The sequence below is a fragment of the Palaemon carinicauda genome, chromosome 41, assembly GCF_036898095.1.
Source record: "Palaemon carinicauda isolate YSFRI2023 chromosome 41, ASM3689809v2, whole genome shotgun sequence".
Taxonomy (NCBI): Eukaryota; Metazoa; Arthropoda; class Malacostraca; order Decapoda; family Palaemonidae; genus Palaemon; species Palaemon carinicauda.
In genome coordinates, this window is record NC_090765.1 from 41,152,582 (window position 1) to 41,162,581 (window position 10,000).

A 10,000-nucleotide genomic window follows, 5' to 3' on the forward strand; every position below is an offset into this window, starting at 1 on the left:
AGAACTTAATCACTCCCTATGGTGAGCATTAAAATCACCAACAAAGACAAAAGAAGCCTTTCTATCATCTTCTTGTATCTTAGCCATAATGGTAAGAAGACAATCGAAGATAGAATCATCCATGTCTGGATTCCGGTAGATCGAACACAAATAAAAGTTGTTATGCCTGCCACAAACTTTTATTACCTGAATCTCATGACATCCACATTGATAGCAGGACTTATGAGAAGCAGGGTACTCGGTCCTAATATACACCGCCATTCCCTGGCCCTAGGAATGGCATCACATTTCAGCATTATATATATATATATATATATATATATATATATATATATATATATATATATATATTTATATATATATCTATATATATGTATATATTATATACATATATATATATATATATATATATATATATATATTTATATATATTTATAAGTATATTTATATATATATGTATACATATATATACATATGTATATATATGTATATATATATGTATACATATATATACATATGTATATATATATATAATATATATATATATATATATATATATATATGTATACATATATATCTATACATATATATATATATATATATATATATATATAAATATTCCAATCATGCACAGTGGTATTGCCAGACATATAACTACTCGGTCTCTCCCTGTCCCTCGATTAGGGGGAGAGGTTAGTCATACCTTGGTGAGAGAGGTGCGTGTGCGAGTATAAGTTTAGCCATCTTTTTTGACGGATTGCGTACACTAGTCAGTTATATAAATTACTAGGGAAATTATTGAATCAACCACTTCCATTCTTTCTTAACATCTTTTTTTTCCTCCATCAATGTTTCCGTTTACTCTTTTTCAGTGGAAGCCACGTAGAAAGAATAATGAACGTCCATAAGGAAGAGGCAACAATGGAAATTGTTGATTTATGTATCAAAGTAATGATATAATGGATGTTGGAAAGATGAGAACTGAGGCGTGTTACATTATAGTATGTGAACTTCCAAAGTGATTATTATTATTATTATTATTATTATTATTATTATTATTATTATTATTATTATTATTATTATTATTATTATTACTTGCTAAGCTACAACCCTAGTTGGAAAAGCAGGGTGCTATAGCTCAGTGATGAAATGAAACAAAGGAAAATGAAAAATATTTTAAGAACAGTAACAACAAAATTAATATTTCCTATATAGACTAAGAAAAAAAAAACTTTAACAAAACAATAGGAGGAGAAATAAGATAGAATAGTGTACCCGAGTGTACCGTCAAGAAGAAAACTGTAAACCAAGACAGTGGAAGACCATGGTACAGAGGCTATGGCACTATACAAGATTAGAGAACAATGGTTTGATTTTGGATTGTCCTTCTTGAAGTGGTGCTTACCATAGCTAAAACGTCTCTTCTACCCTTACCAAGGGGAAAATGGCCACTGAAAATGTTAAATATACCAGTGTTAGTTTACGCAATATCAAATAGAATTTTTCATGCTACCAGCAAGTAATGGTTACATATTTTACTATAATATATATGGATTGCAAAATAATATACAAAATATTTAATGTTTTGGAATAATTGCATGCAAATAAGGCCACGGCTTTTTTTTTTTTTTTTTTTTTTTTTTTTTTTACTGATTGCGTTTGGTGACTATCAAAGAACAATTGGTATTTGAGAGATGAGTTACCATTACGAAATTTGTTTTTGTTTTCCGTTCTTATCTTTTGCCCGTGAGACATTTGTTGGGACTTAGAATAAAGGAAAAATAAAAACCAAGACTTTGATAACATGACCTTCATGTTAAGTAGTTTAACACTCTAATACAAAAAAAAAAAAAAAAAAAAGGAAAATAAAATGAATATTAAGAAGACCAGCAGAAACGAAGAGAACGGATGATTGGTAAAACAGATAGTAGCCCCCCAAAAATGAATATATATGTATATATATATATATATATATATATATATATATATATATATATATATAGAGAGAGAGAGAGAGAGAGAGAGAGAGAGAGAGACAGAGAGAGAGAGAGAGAGAGAGAGATACAGTATATATATATATATATATATATATATATATATATATATATATGTGTGTGTGTGTGTGTGTGTGTGTATATATTTAAAGAGTGAAGGAATATTGGAAGGAAGTCGCAGCCAATCAAGAACACGGCAAAGAGAGAGAGAGAGAACAACAATAGCTACTCTCGAGAGCAATGAGGTTCCAATCAATCAGAACCATGTCAGAAGCTTCTGATTTCCTCTTGAAAAATATATTGAACTGGTCCAGTCTTCTATGGCCGTTTTAGATCATATGAAACCTTGAAAAAGGTTCTGGGTATTTCTAGAAATGATGGAAGGCTTCGTTATTGATAATATTTCTCTGAAATGCGTTTGTTATGGAAAAACAAGTTTGTTTTTTTTGGACGATATTAGACGTCGAGTAGAATAATTTGTTATATTTTGTATACGAAAGCCACAAGAAGTAACGGCCGAAGAAGTACTTACGTATAACTGGTGTAGGCGACCCGTCAAAAATTACGGCTAAATATCTAGATAGAAATTGCACACACACACCCCGCTCTCATCAGGGTATGATTAGTCTCTTCCCCCTCCCCCAACCTATGGACGGAGAGAGGTGAGCGTGACCTGAAAACAAATATACTCGTATACTCATATATATATATATATATATATATATATATATATATATATATATATATATATATATATTAGTATATATATATATATATATATATCTGTGTATGTATATGTATGTATGTGTGTATATATATGCACACACATATTGTGTATGTGTGTGTGTTTGTGTGTAGCCAGACACTTGCTCATTTTTATAGGGGGGAAAGATTGTAAAACATTGTTAAGAAAGTATATAAAAACGTTGTCCTTTTTATAAATTCTTCACGCCAGCCTTCAGCTTCAAAGAATGATTTCTTCAGTGGTAACAGGAAAAAGAAAAGGAATTTAGCTGATTGTTCAAGCTAATTAACATAATGAATAAGGCACTATATTCATTTATTCAAACAATTCAATATTGCTATTATATTCCAACAAATGAATATCCATACAATTTTATTTGCTATTATGTTCCAACAACCGAGCATCATACAATTTAATTTGCTATTATATTGCAACAACTGAGCATAATACAATTTTAATTTGCTATTTTATTCAACAACTGAACCTCATACAAATTAATTTGCTATTATATTCCAACAACTGAGCATCATACGATTTAATTTGCTATTGTATTGCAACAACTGAACATCATACAATTAATTTGCTATTATATTCCAACAACTGACCTCATACAAATTAATTTGCTATTATATTCCAACAACTGAGCATCATACGATTTAATTTGCTATTATATTGCAACAACTGAACATCATACAATTTAATTTGCTATTATATTCCAACAACTGAACATCATACGATTTAATTTGCTATTATATTCCAACAAGTGAACATCATACGATTCAATTTGCTATTGTATTCCAACAACTGAACATCATACAATTTAATTTCCTATTATATTCCAACAACTGAACATCATGCAATTTAATTGCTATTATATTCCAACAACTGAACATCATACGATTTAATTTGCTATGGTATTCCAACAACTGAAGATCATACGATTTAATTTGCTATTATATTCCAACAACTGAGCATCATACAGTTTAATTTTCTATTATATTCCAACAATTGAACATCATACTATTTAATTTTTTTATTACACTCCAACAAAGCAAAGTAGAATAAAAAAAAGATTCTTTATAAGTAAAGCGTAAAGAGCTTGTTATTCTTTTTGCTCAAAATAAAAGGCAAACAGATAACAAACGAGGTCTAGTTCATTACTGATGCAGGAGGGATCCGAAGCGGATAACTGGAATATAATGTTTTCAAGGTTTAGCAAATCGTGTTATACGCTTCTCTCTCTCTCTCTCTCTCTCTCTCCTCTCTCTCTCTCTCTCTCTCTCTCTCTCTCTCTCTGGATCAAGTTTTTACAAAATTTTGTAACCTTTTAAAAAATAAGTATCTCTCTCTCTCTCTCTCTCTCTCTCTCTCCTCTCTCTCTCTCTCTCCTCTCTCCTCTCTCTCTCTCTCTCTCTCTGGGGATTAATTCTTTAAACCACTGGTATGTGAAAGGACGATGATATTATGTTTGTTTATTTGCTTCATAAGAAAACTGACTTACAACTAAATAGAAGAAATAAAAATGCAAATAAATTTACCAACCTTTAAAGCTCAATTTAAAGAGAAAAAAACAAGCTGTCAGATAAGAGTTAGAGAAACCAAGATAGCGAAAAGACAAATTGAAAAAAAAGGTACTTCGAAGGAACGATTCTATCTCCTGGGCAAATAAGATCAGTCTCCTTGCTGATGGAGACATGATGGGCGAAACCTGTCCATCAGATCACTGGTGTTGACCGAAAAGATACAGGATAGGATCGACAAAACAACGCTTCTCTTCTTACCATTAATAATGCCACATACTTGTCTCCACTCTCTCTCTCTCTCTCTCCTCCTCTCTCTCTCTCTCTCCTCTCTCTCTCTCTCTCTCTCTCTCTCTCTCTCTCCCCTTGCCATATAATTCTCTCTCTCTCTCTCTCTCTCCTCTCCTCTCTCTCTCTCTCTCTCTCTCTCTCTCTCTCTCTCTGGATAGTGGTATATTGCATCAATGGAGATGGATCAATATATAGACACTTTTTCCATCACTCCCATTCTTCAAGATATTGGACAGCCAAAGAGGCGTCTTCCCTTATCCCAGACCCATTTTTATAGTCAGTCACTTCGGCCTAAATAATTTAAAGTATGTTTCACTTTCATCTTAAAGTCATATCTATAATACTTTCTCAACGTCTTCCATATTACTCTATTGATTCTAGTATGTGTATGTTTTTTCTAGGTTCATTATGACAAACATTATCTTCCATATACCTTTAAACTTCTCGAATAATTGTTTCAAAACATGCGCTTCATCCATTTACTCTTTTCCTCTGTCTAAACACGCAGTGGTCAGCTTTCCCAACCAAAACCCTACTACACACCTTCCCTGGTGTAATAATTAATAACATTATGCCAATTTAATTTTTACAATTGACTCTATGCTTATATTTGCTGAAAGGAAATTATTATTGTTTCCTAGGTAGTCATGCAGACACAATATTAGCACCATGCGACAGCACCTCACTTATAATTCCATTAACTCTTTATCTTTCCCTTCCTTACACCTCTTCCCCTGTCACTTTCATGAGCATTCTCACCCGTAGACAAACAATTGCCCCTCTCTCTCTCTCTCTCTCTCTCTCTCTCTCTCTCTCTCTCTCTCTCTCTCTCTCTCTCTATATATATATATATATATATATATATATATATATATATATATATTACATATATATATATATAATATATATATATATATATATATATATATATATATGTATATATATCATATCTATCATATATATGTGTGTATGTATATATAGACGTACATAATACATACATACATACATACATGATGGGATGGTGTACGTGTACGCTTATTAAGACATAGAGCTGCAAGGTTTTCCTAGTAAAGGTACAGTATTGGAAAAAAATCCAATACTCTTATGTTTTATTGTATTTCACATCTATACTTTTTCGAACCAACTACTCGTAGGTTCTTTCTTTAGTAGACAAAATGGCTTGAGCCAAATGTTGACATATCTGCAATTCGGAGTAACGCTTAATGAACATTTCAAACATGTTCTGTGCACAAGGTAATTCTCTGAAGCAAAAGGTAGAAGTATAAGCAAATCTTTCTTTCCATATTCATAATGATTCCATATTCATAATGATTACCTTTTACTTGCGAGGATATCCTCCAAGCAGAAGTAAAAGGTTGACTCGTGTTTCGGGAGCGCTTAGTTACATGTTGGAACTTGTAAGATTTCATTTCTGCTGTCATAATAAGAAAGAGTTTAGTATTTATAATACGTATTTAATGCCCTGTTTTTACTTGTATTTAATTAAGTTTACGCATCAGAAAGAACACAGACGCCGCCGCGCCTTCCCCAAAGCCTCGCTGGCGACATCTATCCCCCACCCCTTGCATTAGAAGTTCTTTGACCTCTTTTTTGCTCCCCCACCCCTTGCATTAGAAGTTCTTTGACCTCTTTCTAGCTCCCACACCCCTTGCATTAGAAGTTCTTTGACCTCTTTTTAGCTCCCACACCCCTTGCATTAGAAGTTCTTTGACCTCTTTTCAGCTCCCACACCCCTTGCATTAGAAGTACTTTGACCTCTTTTTAGCTCCCACACTCCTTGCATTAGAAGTTCTTTGACCTTTTTTTAGCTCCCACACCCCTTGCATTAGAAGTTCTTTGACCTCTTTTTAGCTTCCCCACCCCTTGCATTAGAAGTTCTTTGACTTCTTTTTAGCTCCCCCACCCCTTGCATTAGAAGTTCTATGACCTCTTTTAAGCTCCCACATCCCTTGCATTAGAAGTTCTTTGACCTCTTTTTAGCGCCCACATCCATTGCATTAGAAGTTCTTTGACCTCTTTTTAGCTCCCTCACCCCTTGCATTAGAAGTTCTTTGACCTCTTTTTAGCTACCACTTCCCTTGCATTAGAAGTTCTTTGACCTCTTTTTAGCTCCCACACCCCTTGCATTAGAAGTTCTTTGACCTCTTTTTAGCTCCCACACCCCTTGCATTAGAAGTTCTTTGACCTCTTTTTAGCTTTCCCAACCCTTGCATTAGAAGTTCTTTGACCTCTTTTTAGCTCCCACACCCCTTGCATTAGAAGTTTTTTTACCTCTTTTTAGCTTCCCCACCCCTTGCATTAGAAGTTCTTTGACCTCGTTTTAGCTCCCCCACCCCTTGCATTAGAAGTTCTTTGACCTCTTTTTAGCTCCCACACCCCTTGCATTAGAATTTCTTTGACCTCTTTTTAGCTCCCACACCCCTTGCATTAGAAGTTCTTTGACCTCTTTTCAGCTCCTACACCCCTTGCATTAGAAGTTCTTTGACCTCTTTTTAGCTCCCACACCCCTTGCATTAGAAGTTCTTTGACCTCTTTTTAGCTCCCTCCCCTCTAGCATTAGAAGTTCTTTGACCTCTTTATAGCTCCCACACCTCTAGCATTAGAAGTTCTTTGACTTCTCTTTAGTTCCCACACCTCTAGCATTAGAAGTTCTTTGACCTCTTTTTAGCTCCCACACCTCTAGCATTAGAAGTTCTTTGACCTCTTTTTAGCTCCCACACCCCTTGCATTAGAAGTTCTTTGACCTCTTTTTAGCTTTCCCAACCCTTTCATTAGAAGTTCTTTGACCTCTTTTTAGCTCCCCCACCCTTTGCATTAGAAGTTCTATGACCTCTTTTTAGCTCCCACACCCCTTGCATTAGAAGTTCTTTGACCTCTTTTTAGCTCCCACACCCCTTGCATTAGAAATTCTTCGACCTCTTTTCAGCTCCTACACCCCTTGCATTAGAAGTTCTTTGACCTCTTATTAGCTCCCACACCCTTTGCATTAGAAGTTCTTTGACCTCTTTTTAGCTCCCTCACCTCTAGCATTAGAAGTTCTTTGACCTCTTTTTAGCTCCCACACCTCTAGCATTAGAAGTTCTTTGACTTCTTTTTAGCTCCCACACCTCTAGCATTAGAAGTTCTTTGACCTCTTTTTAGCTCCCTCACCTCTAGCATTAGAAGTTCTTTGACCTCTTTTTAGCTCCCACACCTCTAGCATTAGAAGTTTTTTGACCTCTTTTTAGCTCCCTTACCTCAAGCATTAGAAGTTCTTTGACCTCTCTTTATAGCTCCCACACTTCTAGCATTAGAAGTTCTTTGACATATATTTTTGGGTTCCGTACTTTTAGCATTAGAGGGTCTTTGATCTATATTTTGAGGTGCCTTACTTCTAGCATTAGAGGTTCTCTATTTTTAGGTGTCTTACCTCTGGCATTAGAGGCTCCTCTTCGCTGTTCTCTCCTGTCTTCTAGTTTTCAAGATCTTCTTTCATTAGATTATCTGTTTCTTTCGAGATTTCATTGTCTCTTTTCCTTAGTTCGTCAGTGTCCTTCTAGATTTCAAGAGAGATTTCAGTGCCGCGAGTCCTCACTTCGTCAGATTTCTCAGGAAATCGAAGGCATTTATTCTTTACCTATCTGGGCAATGAGTAAAGAGATGAATACTATCAATTTCTCCGCATACACTATCATGCCAAAGTAAATGACGAGCAACATAATATATTTACCAATGTCGTCTGGATATGTCCTTACTTCAATGGCGAATTTTGGGACAATCCTGTTGAAGAACTACACGTCACTCACCGTTCAGTTGAACCATTTTGCCTCCATCCTCATTCCCCGCAATCCGTTTTAGCACCGATACAAAGCCTCGTACTTTTTCCAAGAGTCTCCTATAGTAAGACATCGTCGCAAAACCCCAAGCAAAGGATCCTTCAAGGCGCATACATTATGATCTTCAAAGCTCAGCTGCCAACGGAAGATCCCGTGTCTTTCTATAGGTCGGGCGATATAAAACGAACGATCGGCAACTTCGGCAGCAACCAAAATCATCTGTAGTTAATGGTGTTCCGAAGACGTAATACATAATTCTTACCGTCAGCTTCCTATTCCGCCAGAACGCGATCTATGTGAGTTAAGTGAAATCCTTCTCCCAGTCATCAACTCATTTCCTCTTACTCCTATTGACGCGCAATTCCTTGGTTAGATTTCGCCAGCTACATACAGATCATGTGAGGTGTTGCAGGCTACGTTTGAAAAAATGAAGATCAGGTCTTCAGAAGTCATTTGAAGCTCAGGGAGGAGTCGTTCAGGACTGCTCCTGGAAATTTCAGTTCTGGAGTTATTCAGAAATCCATGTTAAGTATACGGCTATGTCCTTTGAAGACTTTTGGAAATTCGGGAAAGTTTTCTTCCGAAACCGTTCTGAGATTCCGTTCTGGAGGCATTCAGAATTCCATGCTAAGTCTATGGCTATTTCTTCTGAAGCCATTTGGAAATCCGGGAAAGTTTTCTTCCGAAATCGTTCTGAGATCCCGCTCTGGAGGCATTCAGAATTCCATGCTAAGTCTATGGCTATTTCTTCTGAAGCCATTTGGAAATCCGAGAAGATTATTCCGAATTCGTTTAGGACTCGCGAAAAAATCCATTCTTGTTTTATAACAACAAAACAACAACAACAACAACAATAATAATAATAATAATAATAATAATAATAATAATAATAATAATAATAATAATAATAATAATAATAATAATAATAATAAACTACGTGATTTGATTTATGGATTTGAGTTGAAAAGTTTTGAAGACGCTAAACGCTCAACTTTGCAGTTTGAAGGAAACTTTAAGATACCCGGACGAAGGGCGAAGGGTAATTAAGGTCTAAAGCAAACCAAATTAAAATAGTTGGTTTCAGCTAAATTATTTCAGGTTTGGGATTTAGAACAATCTATTTCTGGTACGAATCGATATATATATATATATATATATATATATATATATATATATATATATATATATATATATATATATATATATATAGTTTATATATGTGTATATACATGCATGTATATAAGCTTTTGCAGTATATGAATATTCTGTGTATATATGTATATTTATACGATGTATATATATACATATATATATATACACATATATATACATACATATACATATATAATATATATATATACATACATATATATTTATATATATAATATATATATATATATACATAAATATATATATATATATATATATATATATATATATATATATATATATATACTATATTTATATATTATATGAATACAGTATATTTTCATGTACTGTACACACACACACACACACACACACACATATATATATATATATATATATATATATATATATATATATATATATATATATATATATATATATATTTATATATACATACATACATAC

General features: G+C 33.9%; 1 protein-coding gene across 1 annotated transcript in view; it reads left to right on the forward strand.

The window, feature by feature from the left end:
• Nucleotides 1–10,000, forward strand: part of LOC137632541 (potassium channel subfamily K member 18-like) — a 297,397-nt gene that overhangs the window by 104,888 nt on the left and 182,509 nt on the right. The window lies entirely within an intron of this gene.